The sequence below is a fragment of the Podarcis pityusensis genome (assembly GCF_964106645.2).
Source record: "Podarcis pityusensis genome assembly, chromosome: W".
Classification (NCBI taxonomy): domain Eukaryota; kingdom Metazoa; phylum Chordata; class Lepidosauria; order Squamata; family Lacertidae; genus Podarcis; species Podarcis pityusensis.
The window spans coordinates 24,864,697-24,885,040 of record NC_138045.1 but is presented as its reverse complement, the minus strand read 5'-3'; the positions used below and the strand labels follow the sequence as shown (position 1 = coordinate 24,885,040).

Genomic DNA, 20,344 nt, shown 5'->3' with positions numbered 1-20,344 from the left:
TTGACACAGGTTGCACGCAACACATGACGTCGCACCGAGGACTATTTTCAACGTTTAAGAAGCAAAGCTTCACTGTGAAACAGGCCAATGGCCAGGAGCTGGAAGCGACCAGGTTTGGAAATGTGTATCTTGAGAGTCTGAACTTGACTATTAACAATGTGTATTTGGTTCCTGATTTAAAGTTCAATCTGCTGAGTGTTTCGCAGATCGCAAAGAAAGGACTGATTTTGTCCTATGATAGAGAAAGCTGCAAAATCTTCAAAGATGGAGAGCTGTATCTTTCTGCCAGAGAGAAAGATGGACTGTATTTGTTGACTTTTGATCAAAGTGATTGCATAAGTTGTAATGCATCTGAGTCTAACATGATTTCTCTTGCAGGTATGAAGAAAAACGTCCAGAAGACGACGAAAGTAACCAAAGCTATTCAGTGAGTGTATGCTGATGTGATTGGTCCTCTAGCACCATCTAGAGGCAATGCAAGATATTATCTTGTGTGTGTGGATTATTTCTCTCATTATGTGTGGATATACATAATGCACAAACCACAAGAAGCCTTAGAAAGGTTTGAAGAGTTTTGTGACAAGGTTAAAAATGTTCATGATGCTAACATTGATTGTCTTTTCACAGATGAAAAGCCAGTTTTTCTTTTACAGGATTTTCAGGATTTCCTGGATAAGAAAGGGATAAGGCACAAGACTGCTGTTTCAGCAGGTGCATGGAACAGAAGTGTCTGTGTGCAAGTGAACAAAGAATTGCAAAATGGCATGAAGGTGCAATTGCTGAGTTCACATTTGCCACATGAGTATTGGGCGGAATCGTTATTGTGTTATTGTTACTCTTGGTTGAGAAAGGTTTCCAAAGGTTTGGGAAGTTCTCCTTTTGAAAAGCTATTCCACAGAAAACCTTCTGTTGCCCATTTTAAGGTTTTTGGGTCTCATGTGAAATCTGATGCTCCAGGTGGAGTAAAGAATGCTAGAGGCATTTTTGTGGGTTATGAAAAGGGTCTCTACAGAATAATTTTGTCTGAATCTGGTCAGGTGGTTCTCACAAAATTTCTAGAGAGTGCTCCTGAACAGGAGAGAGTAATTGTTCACACATTTCCCACTGAAGACAATTCAGATGATGATGATGATTTTACTGATTACAGCGGTACTGAGAGTGACAGTGATAGCTCAAAGAGCTCAGTTGACACAGTCATTGAGAGGAAATCTCACACAATAGATAGACCTTCACAGGTGAAGGATGAACCACTGTTTACTATTGGAACTGGTTCTCCAAAGAGTCCTGACACTGAACCAGTGAGCAGAGAGGATCAGCACCTTATACGCAGGTCTGAGAGAGTTACAAAGGGAGGGGCCACTAGGTGGCGCGTTGGAAGATGGCCGACAATAACATCTCTCTGACCCACACAAGGTAGTTTAGGGGCTGCTATGGGAAGTAGGCAGCCTTCCCTCCCCACCAGGATGTGGTGGGGCCCTGTCTTGCCAGCGGTGTTCACAATGCACCCCCTGATCCGAGAGATGGGGGTGCTGAACACTTGGCACGAGCCCTCGGTGAAGTCAGCTCTTCCTGACGCCGATTCCAATTAGCGTGTGCTAGTTGCTTCAGCCCGGAATTATAATTGGAAACAGATGTTTGGAAATGAGGTTGAAGCACATATATCAAGTAAAGCTCGACGATAAGGCTGCTGAATAATGGATCTCTGCGACCGAGAGCGACGGAAGGATAAGTAAATCTTTTGATGTGTCACCACCAAGAGACTGTATGTTTGGAACAAAGGGGGGGTGGAGGAAAAACTATTTCTTCTTTTTTATATGATGTGACAAAAATAACCCTCCACCCCAGAAAGAAACAAGATCGTTGCGTTTTTTAAGAAACATAAGCAGGATTTTAAGAACTGTGTGGGAGGTGGAATACAATAGGAGAGAAGATTGATGAACGGTGAGGAATTTTTATGACGCAGTTAAAAAATGGCGTCTCGCCAAGACAGGCTGCAGGAGAAAGAGAGAAGGGGGAGGAGAATCAGGAATGTCGGAAAGAGAAGGAGTACGGAATTGAAAGTTTGACCTGACAGAGCCCCCTGATCTATTTTATTTATTAGGCTTGCCTGGAAAAACAAAGGACAAATTGAAGATGAATTCTGTCTACGGAGGTGTCAAACAGAGGCTGTCCTGGGCTGATATAGCTTCTGAAGAGTATAAAACCCACACAGAGAAGCCAGCTTTCAGTCTGCTTGTGAGAATAATCAGAGATCGCAAAGATAGGAATGTACGACTACAACAAGATGAAGAAAAATAATAAAGGACTATCCGGAGTGAACTGGATAGAACTGATTAATTAATGCAGTAAAATAAGTGATGTCTGGACTTATCCGGAATTTTGGACTCGTGCGGAGCTTGATATATGGGTACCCCCAAAAAATTTAAAATTTGGCTGTATAATTTGGAACCAATGTGATTTGAACAATGTGATGTGATTGGCCTGTTAATAAAAATTATTTGTTTTTTAAAAAAGAGAGAGTTACAAAGGGTGTACCACCCAAGAGGTATTCAAAAGTGTTTGCTAACTCAGCCTTAGCGTGTGTTACTATTGTTGACAACTCAAGACAGGTTAAAGCTGTCTCTAAGTCAGAGACAAAGACACAACAGGGAGTTGCTAAGCACAACACTACATTCCCTAGCCAAGGAAATGCAGATGCACCCATTCCTTGGAAGTCAGACAACCAGAGAGGTACACTGGGGAAACCAGTGGCGGGTAGTTCCAAGGGTGGAACTGAAACAACAGGGGAGTGTTATATGTATAACAACTGTTTGTTTTCTTCTCTGGATCAAGCTTTGCTCGCAGCGCACATTGATTCATATGGGGGAGTATGTTACGATATAAAAGCAATGCAGCTGCGAGCTGCTAGCTTGAAAACAGCACATGATGGAATGTTAGGACTGTTCCGTGGGAAACAGAGGGACAGTCAACTCACAGGGCAATGCACCGGAATTAGCTCAGAGTGTAATATGAGCTCTTCCTTTTGCTCTTATACAGGAAGTGTTTCTCTCTCGACTGCTGGAGCTTGAAGAGAGCAGTCATGTTTTTTGTAACGCTGCAAAGACAGAAATAAAGGAATGTAAATACGTTTCTGTCTATCTCTTTCCCCTGCCCGGGGGGGCAGGAAAGAGGGGGGGTGTTCTTCTCACGCTGAGAAGGATCGCCTATCGCGACCTAGCCTGTATCCTGCTGGGGAATGCAGACAGGGAGGTCAACAGGAGATCAAGCCGGGTGCCTGGAGAGTTGCCAGTTTCTCCTGATAAAGGCTTGATTCCCGACATCGCATAGCCTGGAAGCTGTTTCCAACTAGTGAACTAGAAACCTTTCAGCAACCTTTACAACCATCTACAAACCCCAAAGTTTGTAGGATTCTCTTCTTTCAGCTGTGTCTTGGCTCTGTGCTCGCAAGTGTTCTAGTGACTTTCAGGTAACTTGGAAAGCATGGTAATGATGTCTTGGTTCTGAAGAATGATATTTCCCCCAGTCTGACTTAGTTATCCTGGTGATGATTCAGCTAGATGTTGTACACGCTGACCATATTCCAGAAGGGGTTTGTTGTCTTGGTCTTGCTTTGGCTTACTGATATCTGTCTTCTCTCTATAGGTGCTCATTCTAAAATGGATAATTGTAACGTTTGACTTCATTGATCAGAAGGAAAATATGAATGCTCTCTATGGTTTCTTCTTCCGCTTCTTACAATATGAGAAACTGGTAAGATAAAAAGGAATGTGTTATTTTGAAGGAACTCGCTTTTATTCTGACATTAACCCAAATCAAACAATAAAGAGTACTTTCCGACCACACAACAGGACACCATGTGAAAAGTGGGGCCTTACAAAAACCTCTCCCATTTCCTTCCTTTTCCTGTCTTGTTCCTTCCCAATGGGCAAGGGTCGCAGCGCCCCCCGGGTGCACAGCATGTTCAGGCAGGCAGGCAGGCAGGCAGCTATCCGATGTCGATCCTGCCCGTTCCTCCCTTCACCCCCCTCAAAGACAGCCGTGCAGGCAGCTATCCGATGGAGGGGGGGGAATCCTGTTCTGCATAGCTATCAATTCGGGTGTTATAGTCTTATGTTTGCATACTTATGGGAAAATAAAACTAATTTATTTTAGAGCTTGTATTTGTGTGTATTGATGGTATTATTTGTAGACCCAGTAGATGGCAGTGTGGTGTGGAGAGTGTTTTTGGCAGCTCGTGAAAGGATAGAGGGTGGAACGTTGACCGTTCAAAGGCACTATAAGCAGTATATACATATATATATATATATATATATATATATATATATATATCTCGACATTTTCCTAGCTACGTTTTCCCATAAAAGTATACACTCGAATACATTTGTATCAAATACATTTGGAACAAGTGATTGTTACATTTAAGGAACATTCTCTAGGCGATGAGATTGGGGGAAAATACAAAAACCCATTCGGATACATTTGGATACATTTAGAAAAGTACAGCATTTTGAGGAAAAATACATTTGAGTCGAAAAATACATTCAGATCCATTCTTAAAGTCAATGAGAAAGATACAGCAAAAAGGATACAATTCGATACAGCGAAAAACGATCCCTTCCCCAAGGCAAATACGATCTATTTGATATTGGTAGGGTCCTTCTCCTTCATTCCCCTCTCTGACCCTGAAACTCTTTTGCAAGGAGGATGAAGCCCCCATCTGTGTGGTTTGGGGCAGATCCAAGAAGCACCAACACCACGAGGTGATTCCTCTGGAAGAGGCTGTCGAGGAATACAAGGTATCTTGAGGGGGAGAAATAGCTGTGTATTCTTCTTGGCAGGTTATCTTTTTAATTCTCAGATCCAAAGTAGGCATGGTATTAATTGTTGTTGTTGTTTAGTCATTTAGTCGTGTCTGCCTCTTCCTGACCCCCGGGACCAGAGCACGCCAGGCCCTCCTGTCTTCCACTGCCTCCCGCAGTTTAGTCAAACTCATGCTGGTAGCTTCGAGAACACTATCCAACCATCTCGTCCTCTGCCGTCCCCTTCTCCTTGTGCCCTCCATCTTTCCCAACATCAGGGACTTTTCAAGGGATTCTTCTCTTCTCCTGAGGTGGCCAAAGTATTGGAGCCTCAGCTTCAGGATCTGTCCTTCCAGTGAGCTGTACATATTTAGAACACTACAAATGTGAATTGCACATGTCTCCTTTGGCTAGCAGGATGCCTCCTCAATGCCCTGCAAAGCAGATAGCAGCAAGGGGTCAGCTGCAAGGAGGTGGGGACTGGGGGCCAGTGTTATAAGGAAAAAAATCTCCTTTTCCCTTATGGGGTACCTCACAGCCCATATAGAGTCCTTTTGTAGCTTCTCGAGACTTCCGGGTTGGCGCCATCGATAATGGCGGATTCCCTCTGAGTCTCTGAGGGACCAGCTCCACGGGATCGGGTCTTACCGCTGCGGCGAAGCGGGGGCCCTTTAAAAATCACAGGCGGGCGAAGCCTGTGAACGTGGGGACTCGGCGGGCATCTTTTGCGCCCCCCCCCAAGTTGCGAAGGGACCCTTTTAAGGGTTCCAGAGCGAGACGGGGTGAGCGGCTCGGTGCTGAGAGTCGACTGCTTCTTCCGCAGAGTGAAGCCGCACAGCCGTTATCGGAGAGCGCTGACTTTTTCCTGGGACAATTTGACTTTGAAAGGAACTACCCGTGAGTAGGATTAAATTGGATCTAAAGGGAAAAAAACAAGTTAATTCGGCACCGAAGCGGGAAGGTATAAACAGGAAGTCTGCCTTCCTATCTTGTAAATAGATCAAAGCAAAGAGACTGTAAGCGGAAACTCGGAAAGACGTTTGAAAAAAGACTTAAATCTTAACATCTGGAAAGCGATCTCCCCTCCGGATTGCAGGAGAGGAGGGGGGAAAGGTTTGAACTGTATTTATCTGCAAAAAAGGGGGAAAAGGAAGCTAAAATCCACCGCCTAAAACCTGGGAACGGACTGCCCCGAGATAAGGAATGCCGCTCTGTGGAAAGCCTATTGGTAAGCAGAGGACTTTTGACAGCTAACTCTGCAAAAGAGATACAGTGTTTCTGAACTTCTCCTGGTTTTAAAGTAACTGATTAAGTGCAACTGAAACTGTTGTTTTTATGTGAATTGGGGGACTTATAAGGACTATTTTCTTTTTTAAAAGTTGCAAGCTTTGGCTGTTACTGTGTCCCCCTAGAGGAGGCATGACATTGCTACAATAACAACTGGGCTAGAGGAATTTTCCATTCCAAAACAAATTTCCAGCCGTGGGATCGACCTTGAATTCTCATGAGAGTGTTATGGCAGATGGAAGAGGAAAGTTAGAGTTGGTGCAGGAAAAAACTACTAGGTCTGGCAGACCCTATCGGACAGATACTGCGTTGCAGCGAAGGGCTTCAACATCTGGACCATCTGAAATACCAGGGGGTTCACCTCCACAGGTTAAACCAAAAGTTATGTCGTCCGAAGACGTTTTGGCACAGGCACTTGGAAAAATTAATGAATCTTTGGAAAATTTAGCTAAACAAGTAGCTGAAACAAATAAACAAGTAGCTGAAGCATCAGTTAAAATTGACCAGAATACTACAAGCATCAATAATTTGGGACAGAAGGTGAATACCAACACAGAGTCTATTGAAAAATTACTACAGGAATCTGCTTCAACCCGAAAGATAGCTGAAGAAGCAAAAGATATAGCAACTGCTACTCAAGAGAAGATACCACCGGTATATAAGCAACTGGAGGACCACGGTTTGACATTGTCTATGATTGAATTGAAAGAGAAAAAAGGAAATTTAAGAATCAGGGCTGTACCAGAACGTGAGAAAGACAATTTGGCTGATTTTCTTACGCAGGAATTCACAGATTTCTGGCAACAGGATTTGAGGAAGGAAGAATTTAAGATAGTGAGTGCATTTAGACTTGGAAGAGGAGGAAGGAGGAACAAGGTGAGAGACTGCTTGATTACCCTTCGAACAAAAGAGGAGAGAGACAAAATTTTGAATCTGCATTACCAAAAGACTTTGGAAATTTACAACTCAAGTGTGGAGATATTCAAGGACATTCCAAAACACCTTTTGGACTTAAGGCTCAACTACGGAGATCTGGTTGCCCTGCTGAGAAGAAACAGAATCATCTTTAGGTGGGAATTCCCTCAAGGCCTGTCCTTTAAATATAAAGGAAGAAAGATAAAAATAAGATCAGTCAATGACAAAGATAGGTTTCTGAAGGATCACGGAGAAGATCTACAGAAAGAAGTGGAATCCGGAGAAGAGCCAAAAGCACTGGAAAAAGGAATACTAGACATAGCAAACTTCTCTTTTGGATTGCATGGTCCAGAAAAAGAGACACCACTGACAGAACAAGAACAGACACTTGGCGCAGTTGGAGGTAAAGCGAAGTAACCCCATCATGGCTCTGCAACTGTTAAGTTGGTATTGTAATGGTTTGAATTCTCCTCGGAAGAGAAAAAGTGTTTTTCATTTACTAAAAAAGGAACAATTGGACTTGATTTGTCTACAAGAAACACATGTAACAAGGTTACACAGGAAACTACTGATTAATAAGAGATTGGGACAGGAGTTTATCTCATCTGACAAAGTTAAAAAAAGAGGAGTTGTGATATATGCAAAGGAGACTATCACCGAAATTAATTTTTAAAGATGACCAAGGAAGATTTTTGGCAATTGAAATTCAAGTTCAAGGAGAGAAATTTTTGATCGTAGGAATTTATGCACCGAATGAGGGGAAATCTGAATTCTTTAAAAAGTTGCATGAGACCTTATTGGATTATTTGGATTACAATCTGATTTTGATGGGGGACATGAATGGAGTAGTATCTACAAACATGGATAAGGCACAAAGACAGGTAGTTACCAAGGATGGTAGACTACCGAAAACATTTTTTGAGATGATAGACAATTTTGATTTAGTGGACACTTGGAGAACAAAGAACCCCTTGGGAAGAGAGGGAACCTTCTTTTCTGAAGCTAAGATGACATGGACTAGAATTGACCAAATATGGGTAACTAGAGGAATGGCACCAAAGATAAAGAAAGTGGAAATCTGCCCAAAAACCTGCTCCAACCATAATGCGGTAAGTATGGAGTTGAAACTAACATCAACTGGCTCCTTTAGATGGAGGATGAATGACACCTTATTTAGAGATGAAAAAGTGTATAAAAAGGCCCAAAAAACCTTGAGAGACTATTTTGAAATAAATATGAATACTAATGTAGAAAAAAGAGTAATCTGGGACGCAAGTAAAGCTGTCATGAGAGGGTTTCTGATACAACAGAATGCAATAAAGAAGAGAAATCAAAATAAGAAGAAAGATAAAATTTTGGGGAAAATAAAAGAAAGTGAAAAGAAATTGAGAGCAAAACCAAAGTCGCAGGAGATTTTGAGAGAAATAAAGTTATATCAAGTACAATATATGGAAATGATGAATCAGGAAATAGAATGGAAAATTAAACAAATGAGACAAAAAACATTTGAATCAGCTAACAAATGTGGGAAATTGCTGGCCTGGCAAATGAAAAAAAGACAAAAATTAAATACTATCACAAATTTAGAAGTGGAAGGAAAGAATATACATAACCCAACTGAGATTAGAAACTGTTTCCAGAGGTATTTTAAACAACTATATACACAAGGGCCACAGAAAGAAATGGATATAGACCGATTTCTGAAGGCAAATGGATTACAAAAAATATCCCAAGAAAGTAAATTAATGTTGAACTACAAAATATCTGAACAGGAAGTAGAAGGTGCCATTCAAAACATGCAATTAGGCAAATCTCCAGGACCGGATGGGCTGACTTCTAGATATTATAGATCTTTGAAAGAGTGGCTATTACAACCTTTAAAGGAAGTCTGCAATGAAATATTGGAAGGGAAAAGGGCACCAGAGTCTTGGAAAGAGGCGTACATTACACTTATACCGAAGACAGAGACTGAAAAGACTCAGCTTAAGAACTACCGCCCCATATCGTTACTTAATGTGGATTACAAAAATTTGGCAGACATTTTGGCCAAGAGATTGAAAAAAGTCTTGATGGAAGAGATTCATAAAGACCAAGCGGGCTTTCTCCCGGGAAGACACTTGTCCGATAATTTGAGGAATATAATTGATATTTTGGAAAAACTAGAAGTGAACATAAATACCAAAGCAGTTTTGATATTTGTGGACGCGGAGAAAGCTTTTGATAATATCTCTTGGAGTTTTATGAAGAAGAACCTACAGGGGATGGGGGTAGGCCAAGGTTTTGAAAACAGTATAAGTGCAATTTATTCAGAACAAAAGGCTAAACTATTTGTAAATAATGTGGTGACAGAAGAATTTAGGATAGAAAAAGGGACAAGACAAGGTTGCCCAATTTCCCCGTTGCTTTTTATATCGGTTCTGGAGGTTCTGCTGAATATGATTAGAAGGGACCGGTTGGTTAAAGGTATACAGGTCGGAGCCAAACAGTACAAACTGAGAGCATTTGCAGATGACTTAGTATTGACGTTACAGGAGCCAGAATCTAGCACCAAAAGAGTTTTCGAACTGATTCAAGAATTTGGTCAAGTTGCAGGATTTAAGTTGAATAAGTTAAAGACCAAGGTTTTAGAGAAAAATTTAACACCAATGGAGAGAGAGAGGTTTCAGAATGAGACAGGTTTAACAGTGGTTAAGAAAGTTAAATACTTGGGGATTAACATGACAGTAAAAAATGGGAATTTATTTAAAGACAACTATGAAAAATGCTGGGCTGAAGTGAAAAAAGATTTAGAAATTTGGTCAAATTTGAAGCTTTCACTGCTGGGCCGTATTGCTGCGGTAAAAATGAATGTATTGCCTAGAATGTTGTTTTTGTTTCAAATATTGCAAAATGTGGACAAAATGGACTGTTTCAAGAGGTGGCAGAGAGATATTTCTAGATTTGTCTGGCAGGGCAAGAAGCCTAGAATAAAATTTAAAATACTAACAGATGTAAAGGAGAGAGATGGATTTGCCCTGCCAGACTTTAAACTTTACTATGAATCAGCAGCTTTTTGCTGGTTGAAAGAATGGTTGCTTCTTGAAAACACTGACATTTTGGATTTAGAAGGTTTTAACAATGTATTTTGATGGCATGCATATCTGTGGTATGATAAGGTCAAAGCACATAAAGCATTTAAAAATCACATCGTCAGGAAAGCATTGTTTAATGTCTGGATAAGATACAAGGACTTATTGGAAAATAAAACTCCAAGGTGGCTGTCACCGATGGAAGCAAAAGCTCTGAAAAAGCTCAATATGGAGGCCAAATGGCCGAAATATTGGGAAATTTTGGAACAAGATGGAGATAGACTGAAATTGCAGAGTTTTGAGAAATTAAAAAAGAAAGTGCGAGACTGGCTTCATTATTATCAGATAATGGAGGCATATAATCTGGATAAGAAAATTGGTTTCCAGGTGGAAAAATCAAAATTAGAAACAGAACTATTAGAACCCAAAACTAAGATTTTGTCAAAGATGTATAACTTGCTGTTGAAATGGAATACTCAGGATGAAACGGTGAAATCTGCTATGATTAAATGGGCACAAGATGTTGGTCATAACATAATGATGGCTGACTGGGAACAGTTATGGACCACAGGTATGAAGTTTACGGCATGTAATGTCCTAAGAGAGAATATTATGAAAATGATATACAGGTGGTACATGACACCAGTCAAGCTTGCAAAAATTTATCATTAGCCCGATAACAAATGTTGGAAATGTAAAGAAACTGAAGGTACATTCTTTCACCTTTGGTGGACGTGCCCAAGGATTAAGGATTTCTGGGAAATGATATATAATGAACTGAAAAAGGTATTTAAATATACCTTCTTGAAGAAACCAGAGGCCTTTCTCCTAGGCATAGTCGGTCAATTGGTGCCAAAGAAGGATAGAACCTTTTTTATGTATGCCACAACAGCAGCAAGACTACTCATTGCAAAGTATTGGAAGACACAAGATTTACCCACTCTGGAAGAATGGCAGATGAAGCTGATGGACTATATGGAACTGGCAGAAATGACTGGCAGAATCCGAGACCAGGGAGAAGAGTCGGTGGAAGAAGATTGGAAGAAGTTCAAAGATTATATACAGAAATATTGTAAAATTAATCAATGTTAGAACGATGTTGGATAGAAATTAAGTGGTTTCTAGCTGTAATGCTTTAAGGGAATATGAAAAAGGGGTTGTTAAGAGGTAAAAATCTAACGTTACTATTTTAAGACCAAAGATTAGGATAAATAAAGAGGGTAAGGATTTGCTGAACCAACAAACTGAACTGGAATACAAAATAGGGAGGTATGAGGAGGTCCGGGAAACAAGCTAAGGAAAAATAAGCAATGGAAAATTTGAGTGTTTTTAATCATTTTTATTTTGTATTTTTTTTTCTTTTTCATTTTTTATTGTAATAATTTAAAAAAAATCCTAATAAATATCTTATAAAAAAAAAATCGAGTCCTTTTGTAGCTTCTCTATCGGTAGGAGAAAATAACAGAGGCCAACCAGAGAATACTGAGAAGCAAAGCAGCTAGTAAGCCAGATCTTTATTACCTGTGGCAACAGGGTGCTCACCCCCCCCCCCCCACGCAGGAGGGAGGAGGAGACCCCGAACCAAGTCCTTATATAGACATTTGAAACTGCCCACCCTGGAGCCCAAGACCACCCCTCCATACATCATACATACATCACAGAAGGGGCGGTCTACAACAGACTCCTGTCTGGCAGGAAAACTGTTGATGGGTTTACCTGGCTGTTCATGGGTTTACCTGGATATTCTTTTGTGATGAGAACTACTTACGGTATTTATGTATGTGTTCATATCTTAGACCTTCTAATTCTCCTCGCACCAGGAACTGATCAGATGGTGCAGAATCCCCCCCCCCCAAGCATCTGTTGGAAGCAGATTTAGGAGTGGGGGGGGTGGAAGCACCTACTGGTGGGGAGCACACTTCTTCTGGGGATGCTTCCTCCTCCTCCTCCTCCTCTTCCCACTTCTCGCTGGGGCCTCAAGATGAGAAGTCAGGCTGGAAGTCTCCTCGGAGAAGACAAAGGAGCAAGCATGGCTGCCTTTCCTCTTCTCCAGACCAGTTAGTTGGACTAGAAACCTTTCCCATCCCAGTTCTGCAGTGGTTTTCAAGCAGTGTGCTGTGGCAGCTGGGGTGCCTTGAATGATGGTCAGGGGTGCCCTGGGAGACACTGGCCTCTGTCCCTCTTTCCTTCCCTCCCTCCTCGGATGCCATCTCTGCCTCCCCAAGGCTTGCCCAGCTGTTCTCCCCCAGAGAATGGTGCCTCTGGGGCTGGCCAGGGGGTGTGGGCTGCCAGGAGCTGAGGCGGCCTCAGAGTAAGCAAGCCAACTGGCGAGGGGCCCTTGCTGTTGGGAATGGACAGGCAAGTCCCAGGCCTCTGGGGGGCAGCGGGGGCAGCTCAGAGACCAAGAGGAGGACTCCTAAGGAGAGGGGAGAGGAGAGGAGGCTGAGAGAGCACTCCGCAAGGGAGGCTGTTCAAGAAAGGGGGAGAGGAGGCAAGCTCGGCAAGCAAGGGGGGACCTAACTGGTCTCCTGAGCCCCACAGGGGTGCCACAGAAAGAAGGGAGTTGGTCCAGGGAGCCGTGGACCCAAAAAGGTTGAAAACCTCTGTACTTTTCTTTCCTCCAGTAAATTACTTTGCTATTATAGCAAGGCCACTGGGCCCAAGAAGCCAGTAGAATATTCATCTCCTCTCTTTGTCGCCGCCTGGAGATTCGGAGGAAAGAGAGAGGGGAAATTCTGGCCTATCAAGCAGACCTGGACAAGGAAAGCAAAGACCTCCTTGGAAGTGTCCGTATTGTTACTAGTGAGGGAACAAGCACTTCAAGAAGCAAGTCCGGACTGACTTCCGGAGGCGGCGCGAAACCGTGATGGCGGTCCTCTTCGAGCTGTGAAGAGGGGCACCGCAGAAAAGGGTTGCTTCGCTACGGCACAGCGGCAACCCATCAAGATAAACCACGGGCAGAGTGAGCTCGTGGCCGTGGGACTCGGCGGGCACCTGGAGCGACCCCGAATTCGCGGAAGGAACCCCGTAAGGGGCTCCGGAGTGAAGGAGGGGGAGCGGTGCTGTGAGTTCATCGCTCTTTCTGCGGAGGCGAAGCCGCGCGGCTGTCACGGATGAGCGCCGACCTTTCTTCCTGGAAACATCAGGCTGAAACAACAAACCCGTGAGTAAGGACTCGAAATTCGGAGGAATAAATCTAAAAATTTGGCTGAAACCGGGAGACGTGAAAAAGGAAGTCCGTCTTCCGGCACTGCTTTCTAGATCAAAGCAAAGGACTGGAGAAGCGGAAAGCGTTTTGAATAGGGAAGCGTTAAAGTGGGACTTTCGTGCACTTTTGAATTTACTCTTAAAGAAGAAATACAGAACTATCAGTAAGTTAATTTTTTAAAAAAAAAAAAATAAATTGGAGTGGTCCCCTTGTTTAGGGGTTACTGAGATCATAATTCCAAATCGTCGGACTGCCGGGGGGGAAACTGTTTAACTGCGGAACTGTTACAAACTTCCAGATACTTTTGGATATTAAAGTGACACTTTTGAGCTTGAACAACTGGACTGGATACTGTTGCAGACACCTTGTTGGAACATTGTTAAAGTCTAAAAGTGCTCTGCAGGACTTTCTTATTTAGTGTTCTGGGACTATGGTGTTTTTAAAAATGGAACAACAGGGATTTTAAATGGCGGAAAAGTTGCCTTCTTCTTACTGAACTTTAGTGGCACTCCCCCTAGAGGATATTGGGAATACAAAGGCCTGGGAACAGTCTTAGATGTTTACCCTCTCTCACTGGATTGTTTTTAAATTGGACTTGCCTCTCCCATGGGACTACAATATCTGACCTTGAACATTGACTGATGAGTGGCATGGGAAAGACAAGAGCAGCCAAAGCTAAGGAAGCTAGGGAAAAGGAAAAAGAGAAAAAGCAGGCACAGCTTGTACAAACAACTTTGACTCAGGGACGCAGATCATCGGTTCCAGCTGTGCTGGTGGCACAAAAAGTAGAAGTTGAAAAGCCTAAAAAATCTGAAGAGGAAGATATGGCATCAGGAGGATCTGAGGCAGTTCTGAAACAAATCTTGGAACAATTGTCAACCTTAAATCAAAAGGTAGATAATCAATCAATAAAAATTGACCAAGCTACATCCTCGATCCAGAAATTGACGGATCAGGTTTCCCAGCATACACAAGCAATTGAAAAATTGCAAGGAGCAACAGAAGAGAATCGTAAATTAGCTGGGGAAGCCATCCAAATAGCAACGTCAGCTAAGAAAGAGGTCGAGGAAGTGAAAGCAGAAGTCAAGCCTCTGCATAAACAGATTGGGGACCAACAAACCTATCTCTCTTTGGTGGAATTGAAAAATCGCGAGACAAATCTTAGACTGAGGGCAATTCCAGAAATTGAACAAGAAGATCTGATTGGATTCTTGACAACAGAATTTTCAAAGTTCTGGGGTATAAAGGAAGAAAGTGATTTTAAAATAGTATCGGCTTTTCGACTGGGAAGATTGGTAAGAAAGGACAGATCCAGAGACTGCTTGATAACTTTGAGATCAAGGGAGGAGAAAGACAAGATATTAGGCCTACACTTTAAAAACCCACTGGAGTTTCAGGACAAAAAGGTGGAAATTTACAGAGATATCCCTAAACAGTTATTGGACTTGAGAGCCACCTATTCAGAATTGGCAAAGTTGCTGAGGCTTAACGCAATTCCTTATAGGTGGGAGTTTCCACAAGGATTATCATTTACTTACAAACAGAAGAAGGTTAAAATAAGAACACCAGAGGATCTACAAAAGTTCCAGCACGACCACGGAGAAGATCTCCAAAAAGAAGCAGCAGCACATTGGCCTCTACCCCAATCTGGGCCTATAGCGCCCAGAAACGGATCAACGCCTACACCTTTGGGATCAGAGGACAAAGAAGATACACCACTCTAGGAGTAACAAAATAGTACAGGATGTCCTTGCAGCTACTTAGTTGGAATATAAATGGCGGAAATTCCCCGGAGAAAAGAAGGAAGATATTTCATATATTGAAGAAAGAACAATTGGACATTATTTGTTTACAAGAAACTCATGTAACCAGGCTCCACAGAAAAGTTTTGGTAAATAAAAGATTAGGCCAAGAATTTATTTCATCAGATAAGGTTAAGAAAAGAGGTGTGGTGATATATGCTAAGGAGAGACTGGCACCAAAATTTTTATTTAAGGATGAACAAGGAAGAATTTTGGCGATCGAAATTCAGACGCAAGGAGAAAAAATTTTGATATTAGGAATATACGCGCCAAACGACGGGAAATCAGAATTTTTCAAGAAGCTGCATGAGACTTTGCTGGACTACATGGACTATGCTAACATCATAATGATGGGAGACATGAATGGAGTGGTGTCTACACATATGGATAAGTCTCAAAGCCAAAATTTAATATCAGATGGCAGACTGCCCAAAACCTTTTTTGAACTGACTGACAATTTGGATCTGATTGACATATGGAGGACAAAGAACCCCCTAGGTAAAGAAGGAACTTTCTTCTCTGAGGCCCACCTGTCTTGGACAAGGATCGACCAAATCTGGATGTTTAGAGGGTTGGCACCCAAGACCAGAAAGGTGGAAATCTGCCCAAAAACATGTTCCGACCACAATGCTCTGAAATTAGAACTCAGACTAACTCAATCCGGCTCCTTCAGATGGAGAATGAATGACACCCTACTAAGAGATCAAGAGATTGTGAAAAAGGCCCAAAAAACACTAAAGGACTATTTTGAGATAAACCTGAATACTACAGTAGAAAAAAGAACGATCTGGGACGCAAGCAAAGCTGTTATGAGAGGGTTTCTGATACAACAGAATACAATTAAGAAAAAGCTCTGGAATGGAAAAAAGGATAAAATATTGGAGAAAATACATCAAGGAGAGAAAAAATTGAGAACCAAACCAAAGTCAAAGGAGGTGCTGAGAGAAATCAAATTCCATCAAGCACAATATTCTAAACTGATAAATCAAGAGATTGAATGGAAAATTAAACAGATGAAGCAAAGATCGTTTGAATCAGCAAATAAATGTGGAAAGCTGCTAGCTTGGCAGCTGAAAAAAAGACAAAAGCTAAATACAGTTACAAATCTAGAGATTGAAGGAAGAACGGTGCAGAAACCAGAAGAAATCAGGAAGTGCTTCCACAGATATTTTAAAGAACTCTATGCACAGGGGCCTCAGAAAGAACTTGAGATAGACCAATTTTTAAAGATAAATGGACTATTAAAAATAACTCAAGATAAAAGATCAATCTTGAATTCTAAAATAACTCCACAGGAAATTGAAGGTGCCATCCAGAATATGCAACTAGGCAAATCTCCAGGCCCGGATGGACTTACCTCCAAATATTATAAGACTTTGAAGGACTATTTGACACAACCTTTGTTGGAGGTATGTAACCAGATTATGGATGGGAAGAGGGCACCAGAAACGTGGAAAGAAGCTTTCATCACATTGATACCTAAGACAGAATCTGAAAAGAATCAGCTTAAGAACTACCGTCCCATCTCACTCCTGAATGTGGATTATAAAATATTTGCAGACATTTTGGCAAATAGACTTAAAAAGATCTTAAACGAAGTAATTCATAAAGACCAAGCAGGCTTTCTCCCTGGTAGACACTTATATGAAAACACCAGAAACATCATTGACATTTTGGAGCTTTTACAAACCAATAGGAACACAAGGGCGGTGTTAATTTTTATTGATGCGGAGAAAGCATTTGACAACATATCTTGGATGTTTATGAAGAAAAACTTGGAAGGGATGGGAGTGGGACGGGGGTTTGAAAATGGAATAGAAGCAATTTATTCGGAGCAGAAAGCTAAATTAATAGTGAACAATGTGGTGACGGAGGAATTTAAAATTGAAAAAGGGACACGACAAGGGTGCCCTCTATCCCCTCTTTTATTTATCTCGGTCCTGGAGGTGCTATTGAACATGATAAGGGAGGACCGGTTGGTACAAGGGATAGAGGTCGGAGTGAAACAATACAAACTGAAAGCTTTTGCAGATGACTTAGTTCTGACATTACAGGAGCCAGAACCCAGTACTAAAAGGGTTTTAGAACTTATATCTGAGTTTGGTCGGGTTGCGGGATTTAAGTTGAACAAACAAAAAACTAAGGTTCTGACCAAGAACTTGACACCTACTGAAGCAGAGGGGTTTCAGAGGGAAACAGAATTAAATGTGGTTAAAAAAGTGAAATACCTAGGGATCTATTTGTCTTCCAGAAATTTGAATTTATTTAAAGATAACTATGAGAAATGTTGGTTGGAAGTCAAAAAGGACTTAGAAATTTGGTCAAGATTGAAACTTTCCTTGTTGGGAAGAATCGCAGCCATAAAAATGAATGTTTTGCCGAAAATGTTGTTTTTGTTTCAAACCCTACAGATCGTGGACAGAGTGGAATGTTTTGGAAAATGGCAGAGGGATATATCCAGGTTTGTTTGGCAGGGCAAAAAGCCCCGAATAAAGTTTAAAATATTAACTGATTCGAAAGAAAGAGGGGGGTTTGCCCTGCCGGACTTGAGGTTGTACTATGAGGCGGCAGCCTTCTGCTGGTTGAAAGATTGGTTTTTGCTGGAAAACACCGATGTCCTAGATCTGGAAGGTTTTGACAACACCTTTGGTTGGCATGCATACCTATGGTATGACAAGGTTAAAGTTCATAAATTGTTCAAAAACCACATTGTCAGAAAAGCAATTTTTGCAGTCTGGATGAAATACAAAGACTTATTAGAGAGTAAAACCCCGAGGTGGTTATCACCGGTGGAGGCCAAGGCTCGAAAAAGACCCAATATGGAGGCCTACTGGCCGAAATATTGGGAATTAATTGAAAAAATTGGAGACAACTGGAAGTTGCAGAACCAGGATAAACTGAAAAACAAGGTGCGAGATTGGTTACATTATGCTCAAATTCAAGAGGTTTTTAAATTGGATAAAAAAGTTGGTTTCCAGGTGGAAAAATCGAAATTAGAGACAGAATTGTTAGAACCAAAGACCAAGACTTTGTCGAGAATGTATAACTTGCTGCTTATGTGGAACACACAGGATGAGATAGTTAAATCTGCCATGATAAAATGGGCACAGGATGTTGGACATAACATCATGTTTGAAGACTGGGAAAGGTTATGGAACACCGGAATAAAATTCACGGCATGTAGTGCCCTGAAAGAAAACATTATGAAAATGATATACCGGTGGTACATGACCCCAGTCAAGTTAGCCAAGATATATCACCTGTCTGACAACAAATGCTGGAAATGTAAGGAGGCAGAGGGGACCTTTTTTCATCTCTGGTGGACCTGCCCAAAAGTGAAGGCCTTCTGGGAAATGATTTATAACGAATTGAAAAAGGTATTTAGGTATACCTTCCCCAAGAAACCAGAGGCCTTCCTGCTGGGCATGGTGGACCAGAGAGTGTCAAGGAAGGACAGAACCTTGTTTATGTATGCTAGCACAGCAGCAAGAATACTCATTGCAAAGAGCTGGAAGATACAAGATTTGCCCACGCTGGAGGAATGGCAGACGCAGTTGATGGATTACATGGAAATAGCTGAATTGACCGGCAGAATCCGAGATCTGGACGAAGAAGCAATTCAGGTGGACTGGAAAAAATTTAAAGACTATTTGCAAAAATATTATAAGCTGTATGAATTTTAAGATAGTGCACGATTAGGAAATGTTATGCTTTAGCAAATATGGTTAAGTAAATGGTAAAATAAGTGATAAAAGAGAAAATGAGACAATTTGAATCAAACATGTTATGTTTATTTTAATGGTTTTAAAATTGAGATATAATACACTGAATTTGGATACATAACAACTGAAAGTTACAATAAGGTATGAAATAAGGTAACAAATTGCTGACATTGTTAATTTAAAGAACGCAGAGCCAGAAGGTGTGGGGAAGTCCAAACAAGGATTTACTGAAAGTGGATTTATAACCTCTCTTTTTTTTTTCCTTTTTTGTAAAAAAAAAAAAAAATTGTTTCTTGTATTTACTGTTTCTGTGTTGTGTGGATTCTACAAAATTATGGAAAGAAACGCAATAAAAAATTTATAAAAAAAAAAAAAAAAAGAAGCAAGTCCGGACTGAGGAGGGATGGGGAAATCTGCCCATTTCAACTTCTCCCCATTTCTCCTTTCTCCATATTGGTTTGTTATTTATTTATTATTCTGAAAATGAATCAAATGCTAGGGTGGCTACCTTCTCATATAAATATTTTGATATGTGCTTTACCCTCATAAATACATTTTTTGTGAACATTACCTGGCTGGGTCAACCTTGAAAAATTCAGAGGTGTGAATTTCAAAAGATTGCTGTTTTGGTCTCCATATTTTTCCAAGAATTGCGAATTAGGTAAGTTCACCTTGTTAGAGGACATTCGGCACAGAAACATGTGTGTATACCTTTAAGAAGTTTCTGGGATTAATTGGCTGCAGGTGGCCGTTGCTATAAAGGAAAAAAGCTGAGTTTTGTCGCCTGCCTGCAGGAATAACAGCCACCAGAGTTTGTGTTGATTGTTTAGTAATAAAGTCTTCGTTTTAGTTTGGGTTTTTACACCTATGTCTCCTGGAGTCACTCTGTCCTCTGCCACCGGCTGGAAATCCCCCTCCAACAGGTTATGGGCCCAGTCCCCAGTCCTGAGTGGGCAGAGACAGAGCGTGATAATAATAATAATAAAACCTTTATTGCATTAGCATACAGCCATAGCAAAATAAGACAAAAATACTAGAGACAAGCAACCAAACAAAATTCAAAGCGTTATTACTGGCGTAATGACATTTAAATTACCCTAAGACAATAATGTAAAGATTTAGTTGCCAGCGCCAAGAATCTAAAGTGCGGATGTATATAAAGCAGAAAATGGCCCCAAAATAGGCTCGGCACATTGGGTTGAAAAAGTAATAAAAAGAATTAAAACAGGTCCAGGTCTAGGACTCACTACCCAGTCAGAGTAGCCCTGAGTTTCAGAGCCTGCACTATAAAGATTCCCACCCCACGTGAAATTTGGGGATTTGCGTCCACAAGAAGCGATTTCAAACAGTCTTCCTTAGATGTAATGGTGGACGGGATCAAGAGGAGGAGCTTAGGTCTTATTGGCTCATAAATAGGGCAGTAGAAAAAGAAATGTATGAAGTCCTCTACTTCATTCATTGTGCATGGACATAAACGCTGAGTAATAGGGGTCTTAGAGTAAATCCCCTGCAGGAAGGCCGTGGGTATAGAATGGAAACGGGC

At 41.4% G+C, this 20,344-nt stretch overlaps 2 long non-coding RNA genes across 2 annotated transcripts in view; one reads left to right on the top strand and one right to left on the bottom strand.

Moving 5' to 3' along the window:
- The window catches only part of LOC308467831, a 702,857-nt gene extending 700,344 nt beyond the window's left edge, over positions 1-2,513 (top strand). The window contains exon 2 of the long non-coding RNA XR_013981326.1: positions 1,857-2,513. This is a non-coding gene — a long non-coding RNA (uncharacterized lncRNA). The remainder of the gene's footprint in view (positions 1-1,856) is intronic.
- Positions 1-20,344, bottom strand: part of LOC308467843 — a 277,660-nt gene that overhangs the window by 160,659 nt on the left and 96,657 nt on the right. The window lies entirely within an intron of this gene.